The sequence below is a fragment of the Podarcis muralis genome, chromosome 10, assembly GCF_964188315.1.
Source record: "Podarcis muralis chromosome 10, rPodMur119.hap1.1, whole genome shotgun sequence".
In the NCBI taxonomy this organism is placed as follows: domain Eukaryota; kingdom Metazoa; phylum Chordata; class Lepidosauria; order Squamata; family Lacertidae; genus Podarcis; species Podarcis muralis.
The window spans coordinates 5,782,602-5,798,993 of record NC_135664.1 but is presented as its reverse complement, the minus strand read 5'-3'; the positions used below and the strand labels follow the sequence as shown (position 1 = coordinate 5,798,993).

At 42.9% G+C, this 16,392-nt stretch overlaps 1 protein-coding gene across 24 annotated transcripts in view; it reads right to left on the bottom strand.

Moving 5' to 3' along the window:
* Positions 1–16,392, bottom strand: part of MAGI2 (membrane associated guanylate kinase, WW and PDZ domain containing 2) — a 597,762-nt gene that overhangs the window by 359,237 nt on the left and 222,133 nt on the right. Inside the window, exon 1 of one of the 24 annotated variants that reach the window (XM_077935753.1) lies at positions 13,075–13,474. The exons of the other annotated variants lie outside the window; for them this stretch is intronic. The gene's annotated coding sequence lies outside the window, so the exon portion shown is untranslated. Of the gene's footprint in view, positions 1–13,074; positions 13,475–16,392 lie in introns of those variants that run through there. 24 annotated transcript variants of the gene reach the window in all.

The following is a 16,392-nucleotide window of genomic DNA, read 5'->3' as shown; positions in this document are numbered from 1 at the left end:
GTCCCTTGGAGTTGTCCAGGTTCCTGCCCCTGTCCTCTATCTCCTTTGAACTGGACTTCAGCACAGTCTGCCTCCTCTGGTAGTATAATTTTCTTATGGAACGAGACACATTGCAACTTGGTGTGGAATGTTGATGGAACCAAATACAGCAAAATAACTTGATCTTTGTGTTAATAACCTAGCCAGAAAACCACCTGGAAGCAGCACCCAAGATTAAGGCAACATTAAAGGCTTGTGGCTTTACCATGCCTTTAATATCACATATTAATGGAAGTTAGTGTTCCTGCTAGGTTCCTCCAGGACTGAAGAGCTGTCTACACCACATTGCCATGGCAACACATGGATGCATATTCATTTAATCTGAGACTGCAACTGTTCCTTAAGCAGCTATTCAGCTCAGAACTGAACACCTCTCAGTTAAAAAAATGAAAGGGGTGGAGAGGCCAAAATCACTGAAAAAATAGTAGCAAAAAGCCAGGCCTTCCTCAGAAGCTCAGGAAAGGTGTATCAGATAGTGAGCCCTTTTGTAAAAACTGAGAAGGCATACTAGTCTTTAAAAAAATTCTAAATAGATGACTCCTCTGAGACTGCCACAGTCTCTAGAGAGATCTGCATTTCTGTTCATGCAGTTATTGTTCTATGATGAGCACATCACTTACATGCTCCCTGCCACTGCTTGTATGTGATGATGATAATGCTTTCCTTCCACCAGATAATGCTGATACAGAGTGCAAAGTCCACCTAGGCTGCCTCAGGACAATCACCCTATCAACACCTGAATCTATCCTGCGTGCTAGGATTTCATTACTGATACGCAACACTATTTTTGTGATTGCATTCACTAGTATGGAGCATAGTCACCTCTTCCTCCCCTTTTTTTGCTGCTATTGGCAGCTGTTGTGCGTTGGCACCCACAGCACCTTTATCAAGATAGAAGTACTGGCACCTCATTTTTTTTACTTGACTTTTAAAAGCATTAGTAGCAGGTCTAGTAGAACTAGTTCACCACCAAAGGTAAATAAGCAGTGTGTCTTCTGTCCTTTGGGGGACGCGGGTGGCGCTGTGGGTAAAAGCCTCAGCGCCTAGGGCTTGCCGATCGAAAGGTCGGCGGTTCGAATCCCCGCGGCGGGGTGCGCTCCCGCTGCTCGGTCCCAGCGCCTGCCAACCTAGCAGTTCGAAAGCACCTCCGAGTGCAAGTAGATAAATAGGGACCGCTTACTAGCGGGAAGGTAAACGGCGTTTCCGTGTGCGGCTCTGGCTCGCCAGAGCAGCGATGTCACGCTGGCCACGTGACCCGGAAGTGTCTCCGGACAGCGCTGGCCCCCGGCCTCTTGAGTGAGATGGGCGCACAACCCTAGAGTCTGGCAAGACTGGCCCATACGGGCAGGGGTACCTTTACCTTTACTTCTGTCCTTTGCAGCTGTTTCTTAATGTACTGATGTTCCTTCTTACTTGCAATAGCAAGCACTTCATCGTCATCAGGTGACAGAGGCAGGAAGACCCCTAGCCTTTGCCCAGAAACAAAGTCCAACCATGGAGAAAGTCCCTGCCCATCTAGTTGGTTAAGGTGGGCTGGGCAGTTTGGCTGCCTAGCACCAAAGCAAGCCCCAGCTTATCTTTCCAGTGTTAGTGCTGCTCATCAAAAGAGGAATAGGAGGAAGGGATTTTGACTGACCTTGGTGATGACAAAGGGTCAGGACAACCACACATTTTGCCTTGGCTCCCATGGTCAGCCAAAAGTGATAAATCACTTCTTATTCATATAATGCTTTCCCTAGTAGTATGAGTATGTGTGAGGTATATGAGCAATTAAGAAAATGCACATTAGCATAGCGGCTGCCTGTATGATGCAAACATCAGGTATTGAGTAAGCCATATGTCTCATCATACAATCATCAAACTCCATATGCCTCTCTCTGCTTCTGAATTTACACCTTTAAAGAAAACATAATATGGTAAGTGGCCCTGTGACTATTTCCTCATACTTTCTTTTCATTTCAAGCTTACAAAGAATCTGCTTTGTGTGTGTGTGAATTTTTCTGACTGCGTTTGCTGAGGAATGCACACAGCAGTCTCACAAGTTTCCTGGTGAAATTGATATGCATTCTCATGGAAAACCCAAGGCATGCATTGTGCCTGGAGGTGCTCTACTATGTATATGGAACTCCACACAAACAAGGACTGCTTTCTTCTCTGCCCATCTCATGGTGAGGAGTGTATGAATCATTTTCTGATAAGGAAGAGAATCCCTGCTTTCATGGTTCTCCATCCACTGGATCTCTGCAGACCTTTGGACTGTGGCAACAGATTTTAATAAGAACCAAAAATGGAGCAAGGAAGTAAACGAAATAACAATGAAACACAGGGTGCCTGCACAGCAAATGGGCAGAAAGACATATGTTCCTGCAGCAGCTGCTGCCAATATTTTTCTCTGCTTCGCCCCCAAAGGTTGTATGGGGGGCGGGGCGGCTGTGCACCATCCAGGCTTTCAGATGAGTCATTACTGCTCTGAACAATGAAGCATGAAAACCATTGCTCCTCTCAAATTATAATCCTTTGTGAGAGCAATGCTCCAAAGCTGCTCTTTTAATCTAGATTTCCTATCTCAAATTGAAAACCTTCAGTGAACCCTTCCTTTAGGTGGTTTTAAAAAATGACAGGTCTCCTTGCTCTTTTAAGACTAGTCTGGAAATCAGATATACTCTTCTCATTCTTTCATTGGTGAAATCAAATTCATACCACCAAGATAGGATTTTTTTCTCGGGGAACGTAACACAAACCTCTTATAACAAATGCCCAAGGTTATAAGACTAGTTCTTGAATGAAAGGCAAGCCTGTGAGCAGAACAAATGTCATTTCCAACCCAAATTAAGACAATGTTTTTTCTTTCCACTTTTTTCAGTCATGGTAGGTTAACTAATACAAAAGCCATTAAACCTAACACAAAATTGGCGAGAGGGGGGAACGTACACAAGGCTGTGGTTCTTCTGACAGAGCAGCGTTCTTAATTTCTCCTCAAAAAGGTTGTTTTTCCACATACATGCTAACATTCTCAATAGGCAAGGACCAGGTGTAAAAGGAGGGTAAAAAGGTAAAGGTAAAGGTACCCCTGCCCGTACAGGCCAGTCTTGCCAGACTCTAGGGTTGTGCGCCCATCTCACTCAAGAGGCCGGGGGCCAGCGCTGTCCGGAGACACTTCCGGGTCACGTGGCCAGCGTGACATCGCTGCCACCCGCGTCCCATAAAAGGAGGGTAGCATCTTTTAAATAATGGCCTTGGCTTCACCAAAAGTAGCCATAACTCAGTAACAAAAATCTATTACCATGGGTATTATCTACTAAGGAAAACATGAACCAATAAGGAATATTAAAGAAAACAAACACAGAGAAGGATCCAAAGGGCTGCACATGGTGTCCACCTGATGAATCAAATCTTTTCAATCATGTCATAGCCTCTTGGATCTGGAAGGTCATGGAATCATTCACAGCAGAAGCATTCAATAACAGTACTAAATATTGCAGTTGGAAATAAAATTTGGTAACCACCTACTGACATATGCTTTCCATGTATAACCTGTAGCCACAGTGACTAGGAGATATAAGCCCATCTCCACAATGTCTGGATAACTGTTCTAAGTGGTACAATTTTAATTGGGAACACTGGCACACATAAAGGAGCAGAAATCGCTATTATAATGCATTTCAACAAGAAGGAAGGAAGGATTAAAAAGTAGGTTTTATGTGATAATGAACTGTCACTGAACAATTTCACAGATGACTAAAATAGAATAGTGTTTAGAAACTGTTTTATTTATATGGACAAATAAGGAGATAGTCACATTTTTGCTATTACGATTTTTTAGATATATTTTAGACCTCACACCTTTCCCTCCTCCAAAAAACCATATACATTGCATATATCACACTTCATATTAAGGAAGTGGCCTCTTCTACTGCCCTTGTTAAGAGTCCTGAAGCAAACCCTCACACTTTTAATAGGAGCAAAACTGATAGTGTCCAGATGATAACATACTGGGAGCAAAAGACTAGACACTGCCAATTTTCAAAGAAGTTGTAGGGTCAATAAGACAAAACAGTGGCATGAGCAAGCAGCTTTATGGTCACATTCTTTCTTTCCACATTGCTGCTGGACAGAGTTATGTGTTTAGTGGGAAAGCCAAAAGCAAGGGAATCTCAGCATATATTTCTGATGTGTACAGAATCACAGAATTCTAAGTTGGAAGGGACCCAAATTATCTAGTCCAACCCCCTGCAATGCAGGAATCCCACAGCTATCCCTGGGTAGGCTTGAACCACCAACCTTCTGGCTAACAGCCAGCCACTCTGACCTACTGTGCTACCTGAGATGCCAGAAATTTCAAGGTGGGGAGTTGGGACCATTGGAGCTACGCACCTTCTCCAAGAGCAGGTGGTTTCTTTTTCTGATACTAGGCTAAGGCTGGGCCAGCTTCAGTCCCTCACTCTCAACTTTTAATGTTGAGCCAAGGATTCCAACCTGATGATCAAAAATGAACGCTGGTGGGTAATTATTAAGTGATCCCATAACGGATCTCACTTACATTTTCCTATGAAAGCCATTAGTTTTCTCTTGATGCTAATGAAATATTTCTGGTTTTACAGACTTAATAGCGATGGACAATTCATTTCATTTTGCATTAATATGCACTTACACACACAAACAGACACGTGCATTTATATTGGTGTTTTCAGTAAGTATTTGAATGTATATTCTCTCTCAAACTACTATTTAAAGGTGTGGTGGTTTTTTACTTGCAGAGACTGATATCCACAAAGAAGGTAAGTGCCTTGTCTATCACAAAGAAAACAATGTGGATGTAGGTTTATGTTCTCTGAACTGATTTGTGATCTTGCAATTGCTCTTGAGCATCTGAAGCTCTGACTGCTAAAATAAAGATTTCTGTGTCAATGTGCAATCATTTGAATATCACACTGTGGTTTTTTTATAATCAGTATGCGATCACAGCTGTTTAAAATAAAGTCTTGAAATAAAACAACACTGCAGTTCAGATGTAAATGGAAATTTGCACATATGGACTTTGGGCAAAAGAGGATTCCAACTCTGAGTCATATTCACAAGGTTCAGATCATGGGTTGTCTTTGTCAACACCTCATGTTCAGGCATTGCTCTACCTATTTTACCAAAATAATCTAGCCCAAATACCCTTCTTGGTTTATGTTGTCTTCAAGTATCATTACAGATGTGTCTTCCAATATGCAGGAACACACTTTCCTCATTTCCACAGTGACTGCAACAAGCCAACCCCCATCCAAGCAGCACTTTCCATCTTCTGCTTCTCTCTCACTCTTCCCCCCACCTCTCATTAAGCACCTTCTAGAAGGTATGGTTGCACCGATAGGTGACATTTTGCTAACAAGTAATAAATTGTTTCTTTTTAGCAGCAACAGAGTCATCAGAATTTTTTTTTAATTAGGTCAATTAAACTTATCAATAATCATCCCTCACCCTTGTCAAGGACACCTAGAAGCAGCAGCAAATCTATTTCCTCACTTCAGTTTTAAAGGGAACGAACTGAATGAGCAATTCTAAATGTATTAGGCAGTAGCATCCACAGTTGGGAAGCGTAATTACTAAATGCCCTCACTCCTTACAGCTCAAGGTTATAACCAGGATTAACCACCGGGACTGCTGAATCTGCAGAAGCTTCCTAAATGAACACCAACCCCCAAGCCTCTGAAACCAGTGGGGTAGCCTGGTTTTGTTTTGTTTTTGTTTTGGGGTGTGTGTTCTGTGTGTGTGTGTATTAATTTGCAAGTGAGTAATGACATAGTACAATAAATGTCTGCTGGGAATAATGTCTCACATTCTGAGAGTTTAAGAAACTCAACCAGATAAAAAAGGGGAATCAACATAAATTATTTCTCTCATAGATAGATAGATAGATATAGATCTCTATCTATATATCTTTATTTGGTCTGTGTGTGAGAAAGAGAGTGGGGAATGATTCAGTGCTATGTTAATTGATTAAAGAGCTGGGGGAGTGGAGAAGAAAGGATGAAGTATTGTATTGGTACCAACAGACACCCCATCCAAAGTGCACAGTTGTAACTACCTCATTGCTTGCATCTCCCTCTAATCCCAGTCCATAGCACCTCTCAAAGGGAAAGAACAAAGCATGCCATGATTGCCACTTGTGCCTTCCTTACTACTCTCAGTGCCTGCTCATTTCGCACTTGTGAAGCATGGGCCTCAGTAGGTGCACAAAAGGTGCTCCATATATGATTGTCATTACAGTCAAAAAGAAGGGATGCAAGTGCAGTCATGGGTGAGCCACTCCTAAAATTTGTTGCCAGTGAACCATCTACATGGGCTTCTAATTTTTGAGAAAGGAAACGTCCACATGTTGTTGCAAGGACTCACAGTCTTCCTTGGTAAGGGCACGTCATGTTGCCATTTTCGAGTGCAATTCAATCTCTACCAGCAAATTCAGGCTGCACAATTCAAGCTAACTTGGGAGTTTTTGCAATAAGGAAAATATAGTGGTACCTTGGTTTAAGAACAGCTTAGTTTATGAACAACTCGGATTAAGAACGTTGCAAACCCGGAAGTAGGTGTTTTGGTTTGGGAACTTTGCCTTGGAATAAGAAAATGTTTCGCTTCCTGTTGAGTGAGTTCCATTTGTAAATTGAGTCCCCGCTGCTATGGGAAAGCACACCTTGGTTTAAGAACACTTTGGTTTAAGAATAGACTTCCGGAATGGATTAAATTCGTAAACCAAGATACCGCTGTAATTGGGAAATGCAATGGAAAGTGTGGGATAACACTTGCTTTAACAAACCATGATCTAGCCTCTCTGTAAACAAATATGAATGAATGGTCAGTAAAAAGCCAACATCGCCTAATATTCCTGTGAAGAAATCAAGATGACTACTCATTAAATAGGTTGTATGGAAGTGAAGCAGAAGAGCATAACAAACTAAGATGATCAAGCCAATGAACTACCAGGTGCCTGTGGGAAGCCTGCGAGCTGGACATGAGCGCAACAGCACCTGAAATTTCCAGCAACTGACATTCAGAGGAATGCTGCCTTGACAAGTAAAGAGATCCCCTGTCAAATTAGGCAGAAGCAATCCCTGCAAGCTTCTGGGGGAAAGGTGGGAGAAGCAGAGCTGTGCAGCTCCCCAAAAGTCTGTCTGTCTGTCTGTCTGTCTCTCTCTCTCTCACACACACACGGTCAGGTAACACACACACACACACACACACACACACACACACACACACACACAGACATATACACATCTACTTTATGCCAGCATAGGAGGAGTGTGTGGCACTGTGGTCTAAACCACTGAGCCTCTTGGGCTTGCTGATCAGAAGGTTGGTGGTTCAAATCCCCGTGACAGGGTGAGCTCCCGTTGCTCTGTCCCAGCTCCTGCCAACCTAGCAGTTCAAAAGCACATCAAAGTGAAAGTAGATAAATAGGTACCGCTCCGGCAGGAAGGTAAACGCTGTTGCCATGCGCTCTGGCTTCAGTCATGGTGTCCCGTTGCACCAGAAGCAGTTTAGTCCTGCTGGCCACATGACCTGGAAAGATTTCTGTGGACCACTGCCAGCTCCCTTGGCCTGAAGCGAGATGAGCGCCGCACCCCATAGTTGCCTATGACTGGACTTAACAGTCCAGGGATCCTTTACCTTTCCTTTTTTCTACTTGCCAGCATACAACTATGACTAATTCCAAACAATGCCTGATTGTCAGGCATATTGATTCTGACAACAAACACTCTGTATAACTGAAGAGCAAGAATGCTACTTAGCAAATGCACATCAGCTGATAAAAATACAATGAGTTACATTAGAATCAAACGAATAGTCCTTCTAGCCTAGCATTTCAAGCAATAGTGCTACATCAGATCCTTCAAGTACAAAGGCCTTAGGCTGAATTTCTGCACAATGAAAAATATTTCCTGCAATTGTCTTTATTTAGCCACTTAGTAGCACCAGCATTTTTCGGTTGCAAATTATACATGTCACAAGAGACCATTTTTTACTCTGGACTTATAACATGACATCATCTAATCTGATTCTAAATCAAGCTGCATAACTGCAAAATAGTATGTTGTTCTCATAGCAAGGCATTACAAGACTAGAGATCTTAGAAAATGTGGCATTATTTACGATATCTTATATTCATGGAGAACTTCCCATTTTAAACCTTTTTCATGTAAAAACATGTAAAAGCTATTCAGTTCCAGTTAAATACAAAGTTGAGGGTTGAAGTCAATCAGCTGGATCTCCTACAACCAGATTCCCTCCTCACCAGTCATCACATCGAAGGTCTTCTGACAAATCCATAGAAACACAACAGCCCTATTGTGGTCTTCATGCTAAGATTTTTGAAGATTAAGGTTTCAATCCTATAACCAGTTACCTAGGAGAAAACTTTAATTAATCCAATGGAACTTTGTTCTGAATACACATATTTGGATTTTTGCTGTAAGTTTCCTAGCACCAGTGCTTTAAAGGAGTGCTGAACTACTAACAATATGGTCCCATCAGCTGCTTGTTTTAATTAACTGATGGCTAGCTGCATGCCATGATTAAAATTATGTCTACTGTATTGCCATGCTCCAAACATATTTGTTCTGCAAGAGAAAGCAGCCTTTGTTTCCTATTGCATAATGAGTCATTATGTTGGCCTGTCATTGTTCTGACCCACCAACATTTATGCATTCAGCTGGAAGACTTATCAGAGGGATAGGATGCACGCCACAAGGTTTCTGAGGGCCACTCTGCTCTTTCTCACAAAGTAAACCCGTCTGTGAAGCAAGACACTACTAAAAAGGCTTTTACCCCTTTACTGTCCCAAGAACAGTCACAAGGAAGACTTTAAAATTCATTCAATATTAGGGAAGCAAGCAGAAGATGGTTTAACTGGCAGATTAATCCACTAAGCTTTGCTACAGAGATGGCCAAATGGCCCAGGCTGCCCTTGGAGCCGCTCTGTCTGGTTTCTGAGTCGCCCTACCAAATATTCGTCACTCTGATAAAAGGTTTTCCTACAGCTTCATTTGTAGAAAAGTAAAAACGCTACGTGCTCTCAACAAAAAGAGACACCTTGATTTTACTTGTCTATTTTGGATTTTATATATAATGCTCTGACTATATCTGAGTGCATAGCTTCCTAACTGCGAAGCCTTTACTCAGTGGCAGACCCCGAGGTCTCAAATTTCAGCAGCACCATGTGCAATGCCAAAATTCGGCAAGCAATCTGCCTTCCATTCTACACCATAGTTATGGCACCTCCAAGGTTCTGTGCCCAGTGCAACCGAATCGGTCATGTTCCCCTAAATCTGCCTCTGCTTTACTGCCTGATGGTGCAAACTTTATTGCAGAGTATGGCCACTTGTGGAGAGAGACGTATGTGCAGTAGGATACTCTTCCAGGCCCAAGATTTTAATCTGAGGAATAGAATAGTCTCTCGGAATACCTAAACTGGCCATTTCAAAGTTGCCTTTGAAATGGGAAAGGCAACTTTACTTAATGGAATCATTTTTTAATTGCTATCTTTGAACATTAAATGTAATAGGAGACGGAAAAAAACACGTTGAAGATGGTCTTTCCTTCTAACTAGCCTCTCAAATGTCCAAATCTAATGCTAAACACTGCCCCCAACCCAGCATGCCAATGTGAAAGAATGGGAAATGTCTTTTACCAAGTAAACATCTGGAGTGCTGTGACTATTAGAAGTCTTACAGTGCAATCCTATACAACATGTCTACTCAGAAGAAAGCCCCATAACATTCAATGTACAGTACTTACTCCCAGATAATTGTGTCTTGGATTGCAGCCTGAGTTAATATGCCCAGCAAAGCTAATTTGCACATTAGGAAATGGAGAACATGCAACATTTCCTCTTCCATTTCTGGGCAAATGGATTTGGATGGTTCATTCTGCTATAAACAATTCCTCACTGCAACCACATTGGTGATGAACAGAATGTTCTGGGTAGTCAACAATTTGCCCTTGTCTGCCTGCTTTTATTCAGAATGAGCTTGTTCTCAGACACTTTGTTTTTCTGTCTTTTCTTGGGGGCCTGTATTCAGCTTTGTCAAACCCTTCCATACAAAGAGTGCAAATTTGAAAACTAATCTCTGCCTGTGCAGCATTTTATTTTCATTGTTTACACTTATGAACATACATAGTTGGAAATCAACTAGATTGTCTAGTATCCAAAGCTGCAGCTGCACTGCTCGATGCTCAAACATGGCCAGCTGAAATTAGGCATCTGGAATGCCTTCACAGTTCCAATTATTTAAATGCTGTTTGTAAGGGGTGTGTGATGTTGGCATGACATTATTGTTTCTCTGGTGGCGTAAAGGATGGCTAGTCCTCTTTTTACATTTCCCCACCTTGTAAATTGCATCACTTTCCTCTGAATAGGCCATTTATGATGGCGAAATTATCTACGTTTATAAAAGCATTAATCAGACTGCATGTGTGCACTTAGAGGTCCATTTTCACCATTTTCTCTGATGAAGTGGAATCACACTGCACCTTCAGGCTTTTAGTTCTGTGGAAACGAATTGAAACATGCATTGGGGAAGAGTGTTTTGATACATTACACCATTTCTAAACAACCATCTGAAGGGTTGTGCCTTTTATACTGAGTAATTGGCACCACATTTGTGCCACGAGAATAGAAGCTCTGAAAATTACTGCTTGCTTGCTGCCAGTCATGTCTGAAATTGAATAGAAACTATTGCATTTTGTAGCCTCGATACTGAGTATTCTTTGTGTTTTTATAAAACGCTAATTTCACATTCAAAGATCAATCATCAATTCCATCTAGCCACTATTTTTGGATATCATGTCCTCACTACCCATCCCATTTCTCTAGCCCACTCTTTCGCTGGTAGCTATTTATTGTGACACTTTAACTCTTTCTGGGCTCTGCAGGAGTGGGAAGGAGATTCCATTTCCTCTTAAGCCAACTCCAGTACAGCTCAGCAAATCATATCACACATGGCATTATGGAGGAAAGGGAAGGCAGTCAAGGCTACACCCCCTACCTTTCCTTTCCCTAAACACAGTGCTTTTTAGAAGAGCTCTCCTCCTGCTTCTGCTATCCAGAATACATAGACAAAACCAACAACAATGCTTCAGGTTTGCCAGCACTCAATAGCTCTTTGATTCAGTGATTTTCATCAATGAGTCTGTCTTCAAGCAAAATAAAATAAAGATTTCTCTCTCCCTTCCTCGCTGTTTAGTTGTATGCGACCAAGAGCTTTCCCTTTTGAATTCCCTTGCAGCGATGTTATCATAAAAGCATGATTATCCATTCAGAAATTGACCATCTTCTAAGGATTGGTGCTTATGCCTTTCAGTTCCCAGTAAGTGCTGTTTTGCATTTTGTACCCCCACCTTTCCAGTGGGTGGTGCGTTATCTAAGCCACGTACATTTTAAACACACTTCTCTTTTCCATTAATACTGTCGGAAGTGGTGCTGTTGGCAGAATTCATACAGCCTGTCTGCAATAAACATTTCCTGTCTACTGAGGCAGTCATATTGCCATGGGTTCCTACTTCAAGGGGGGAGAAAAACGCCCACCAAGCTTTCCCACCCCCACCACACTCTTCCTAGTCAAGTATCCCTGACAATACACAGCAGAGGTTTCAAACAAGGGGACTGAAATTAACCAGACAGGCAGCCTCAGCAAAGCACAGTGATTAGAACAAACAATTGCTTCAGAGAAATGCATGGCTACTCAGAGACCATCTTCATGGAACTACAGAAGAGATGTGGAGCCATTTTTCACTAGTATCCAGAGAAAATGTCAGCATGCAGCTGCTCTGTGCACTGTCAGACTGCATCCTCCTTTGGCCAAAGGGGGGACCCAGATAGTCATCCCTTAAGGAGAAAAATTTAAAGGGCCCATTACAAATCTGATTTACTGGTGTTCTCTTGTGGTGCTTTCTGTTGTGTGTTGCAGATTTCGGTGGGGCACGCAGCTACCACTAAATGTAAGCTTCTGTATGCATTTCAGGTGGCAGGGATTAAAAACATCCAATATTACCCCAGGACCAGCTCTTTTCCCAATTTACGCCCCCCCTTCCAGTTTACTTCAGAATCAAGCAGAGCATAACCACACAATGGGAGATTTGTATACATGGCTTTCACTAACATTAAAATAAATAACAAAGCCGCAATGCATTCAGATGCAATGCTTTTTTGTTGTTGTTCCAAAAGGCAGAGGCAAAAGGCATGTTCAAGAACAAAAGGAAATCCATCATTCACCATGAAAGGAACACAAATGCATTCAGGTCTGCTAGATATAGCTAGCTTTTATTTTACATGACAACAGTCACACTCAAGCGGATACAGAAGTCTGAAACACCAAATCCTGGCTCTTCCCCAGCACTAGCTTTTAAGCCACTGGGAACCAGAGTAATTTTTTTAATGGTTTCTCTGCTTTTAATAGCAGCCAGAAAGCGACTCTAAAAGAACAAGCTGATTTTGGCATTGCTGAAGAAGGAAGCCTTCAAAAGTTAACCTCTTGACCATTCATAAAATGAACAAACAGTCAAAATAAAATTGCCCCTCATTTCCTAATCATGTTGCTGCCACCTCAAGTAACTCCAAAAAGTCCATTCTTCCTTTGTTGCTAAAGAGCCAATAATCAATGCATCTGTTCAGCCTTCCTGGCACTCTGGATTGTTCGCTCTTCTGCTTTTTCTTTTTTGAAAACAATAACAATTATCTGATACTTCCTGAGTGAAAAGGGGTTGGTTGGCCATAAGAACAGCAGCACAGAGCTTTACAGCAAATACCGAACATCCTCGATATAGCCAAGTGAGACTCAGGATCAAGTTTGGGTTCCACATCTGTTCAATTACAGGTAGCGCTACAAATTCCCATTCGGCAATGTGGGATTTAAATGCCCACAGCTGGACCACCCCCTCTCCCTTCAGGTCTCAGCAAACTGAAGCAGTGGCTCCAGGCACGAATACAGGAAAGGAAGGCAGGAGTGGAGAGAGAAATAAGAGCAGGAAAACCAGGCAGAGCCTTTCCCTTACCTTTCCATGGTCCTCATTTAGCCAGTCTGCCTTCTCCTGGTAGTGAGGCCACCTGTACTGATCCAACCCATTTGTAAGGGAAGAAAATAGCCTTCTGGAGAAGGGAAGAAGCCTCGGCTGTGCTTGAGAGTTTTCAGCGCGGGTGTCTAGAATTTTCCGCTAAAGCCAGACACAGCATCACAAAACTGCAGCTGAGCGCTTTTGTTTTCTCTCCTCTCTAAAGGCAAGCAGGCAGCAGCAGCAGCAGCAGCAGCTCCGGAGCCTCTCTGTCTCTCTCCCCACCCCCAGCAGCAGCCTAACTCTGCTCTCCTTCAGTCAGGGTCCTTTAAGCATCTGAGCATCTGAGCAGTGATGACCTATTCTGTGCCCATCTCTCTACCTATTACTCTTGGTTTCCCTCAGATAAAAGAGCAGGATGAGGCGGCAGTCAGGTGACCCTTCCTCTCTTAAAAGCAGAAGACACACCAATAGAGGCTCTGACTTCTTCTTTTCTTTTTTTAGGAGATAAAGGTAGCTCATTTACATTACAAAGCAAGAGGGAAAATATAGCTATAAGGGCTGATAATTAGTGTTTTATCCCGCTCTCCCTCACCTCCCTGAAAAATCAATGAAAGATAGTGTCACACAGGGGAAGGATATATAATTAAACTTTTCACTGTTAAGAGCCAGGCATGGACACAGAGGCGTAGTGTGGGCAGGGCGAGGGGGGGCCATTGCCCTGGGTGCAGTTTTTTGGGGGGCGCATTTTGTTCCTAACACCACTCCTGACAGCCCCATGCTGCTTTGTGAGTCTGATCCGGCATGCCAGCCTCACAAAGCAGCGTGGGGCTGGCAGGGCATCAGGAGGACACAACAGGCATGCACCCTTCAAATCAGCCCGGTCCGAGTGATTGGAAGGGCAAGTGGCTGCTCCGTTGCATCCTCCTCACACTGCCCACCTCACCCCCAGTGTGGGCACCCCAGGTGCCACGAGGACACGCCCCACACTGCACTGACAGTATGTTATGCATCACTCTTGCATACAGTCCCTTGTTGTTAGAAATGACTACTTCAAGGCAGGCAGGGGGCTTTCTTCATACACTACTATTTGGTAGTGGTTACCACTTCTATTCAGGATATAAATAACATCTGCATACTGGAGTGATTGCATTTTTATTTGTCATATTCTGCCCCTCTCCCAAGTAGCTCGGGGTGGTGTTCATGGCTCCCCGCTTCAATCCTCAAGCACCCTTGTGTGGCAGCTTAGGCTGAGAGGGCGTGACAAGGCTAAGGACACCCAGTGACTATCACGGTTGAGGGCAGATTTGAACCTGGGTCTTCCTGCTCCCTAGTCCAGTATCCTGACCATTATGGTGCCCTAGGAGCACTGGTGAGCTCAAAGTACCCATTTGCAGAGGTGGCTGACAGATACATTTCTGCATGTACTGCTGTGCTGGCCTTGCTTTCTTCCAGTGAGCCTCAGCTGGAGGCCGGTACTTCAACTGTGCTTCTGCACGGGGGGGGGGGGGGGGTGACTGAATGATTCAATCATTTCCAAGCAGAGATGCAGCAAAATAATATCCCCTCAGAGGAGCACATGACCTCTGTTTCTGCAGGAGTTTCTCCTCTGGATTTCCCAATCCAGAAATATGCCTGGATCAGTACCTTCTGAAGAAACAGAAAAGCAGGGCTCCTTTCAGGGTGGGGGGTGGGAAGAGTCTGAAACCGTAATGGTAAAGCTTTTTTTGCAGTAAGAATAAAGTGCAGTACCAATTTGAATTCAGAAATAGTACACCTCAGCTGCCATAAATCTTGGAAACACTAGTATAGTGGAGGTTGATCATGGGGATGTGAGCTGATTATATGCTGTTGAGATAGACAACAGTTGTGTAGAAAGTAACCACATAGTGACCGGACTTAACTGGTTGTTATACAAATGTTACAACTGCAGTGTTTGACTGGACAATACCTCTATAGGAATTATTACTGAGTGAAGCCATACAATGTTCCACCTCACATGGGGTCATGAGAATGAGCCCTTAGTAATGCTACAGCCTAAGATAACGTTATGGTCTTTATACTCTTTCATGTTACAGTAATGAGTCATAGGTTCCTTCTATCAAGTCACCCTTGATCCTGAAAACTGTAACATGGGAGGGAAAGGTTTAGCAAGTGCATCTACATTACATTACATTGCACTACACTTTTAATATATACCCCACCTTTCTTCCAGTGAAATTCAGGCAGCATAAAGTAAGCATACAACTTATGCACACTTAATTTGTGCCCATTCAGCTTTATGTGCATGGCAATACTACCACTACTACTAATAATAAATAAATTAAAGGGGGTGGAAAGTGAGCAGGAAAGGTTTCCTGTTTCCTGTGTGCCGGGGATGGACGATTCTCCCAACACTGCGGAAAGAGACAGACGGAGATAAACAGAAAATGATGGGGGAATAGCATTCTCTGCATTCCTCTTTGATTGGAAAAGGAACCTGGCTCTCACCCGGAGTTTGCCTGGTGGTCCGACACTCGCTTCCCCATAGAATGCAAGGGCAGGCAAAGGCACTGGGTGCATGGAGCACTCCGGCTGCCGCAACCCCCAATCCTGTTCCTGGAAGCACAGCTTACCCTGCTAATTGGAGTTTTAATATAAAATTTTTAATATAAAAATTGGAGTAAAGAACAGGCGCGTACTAGAGATGATGAGATAAGAAACTGCGAAAACGAACCCAGCTACAAGGATTTAAAAGGTTTGGATTGAGAGGGGATTTCATTCGATGAAAGAGACGATGGGGGAAGGGGAGTCCACGGTTTGCTTATATCCAAGTTTTTCTCTGCATTTATGATACTGCATCCCTGCACTGGTATGCAAGTTTTTTTTTATAAAAAAAATCTGTACAAGTGAGGAGGGAAGAAATTGGAATATAAATATGGAATTTGACAAAACTGGAACTGTGTGTGAGAGAGAAAGGAACTGAGAGGGAAGAGAGTGGGGAATGCTACGCTTTGAAAATATGGAGCAAAGTTCTCCTTAACCTCCATTATCCACAAAGGAATGTGTTTGAGATTAGGACAATTGTCCATAAGTCAGTGGCAGGGAGGAAAGGAGTCTACCAGCTGTGGGAATAGAAGCTTTTGGATTAACTATTTGCAGTCTGGATTCAGACCATTCTTCCTAGGCTGGAAAAATGACGAAGACAGCTTGTTTATTGGAAGTAAGATTTTGGAACGCAGAAAAAATGTAGAAGAACAAAGCCATCAAGTCTAGCATAAAGGGAGGGCAGTTTGATTATATTGTATAGTTTGACATTTGAATAATTGACATTAATAATTG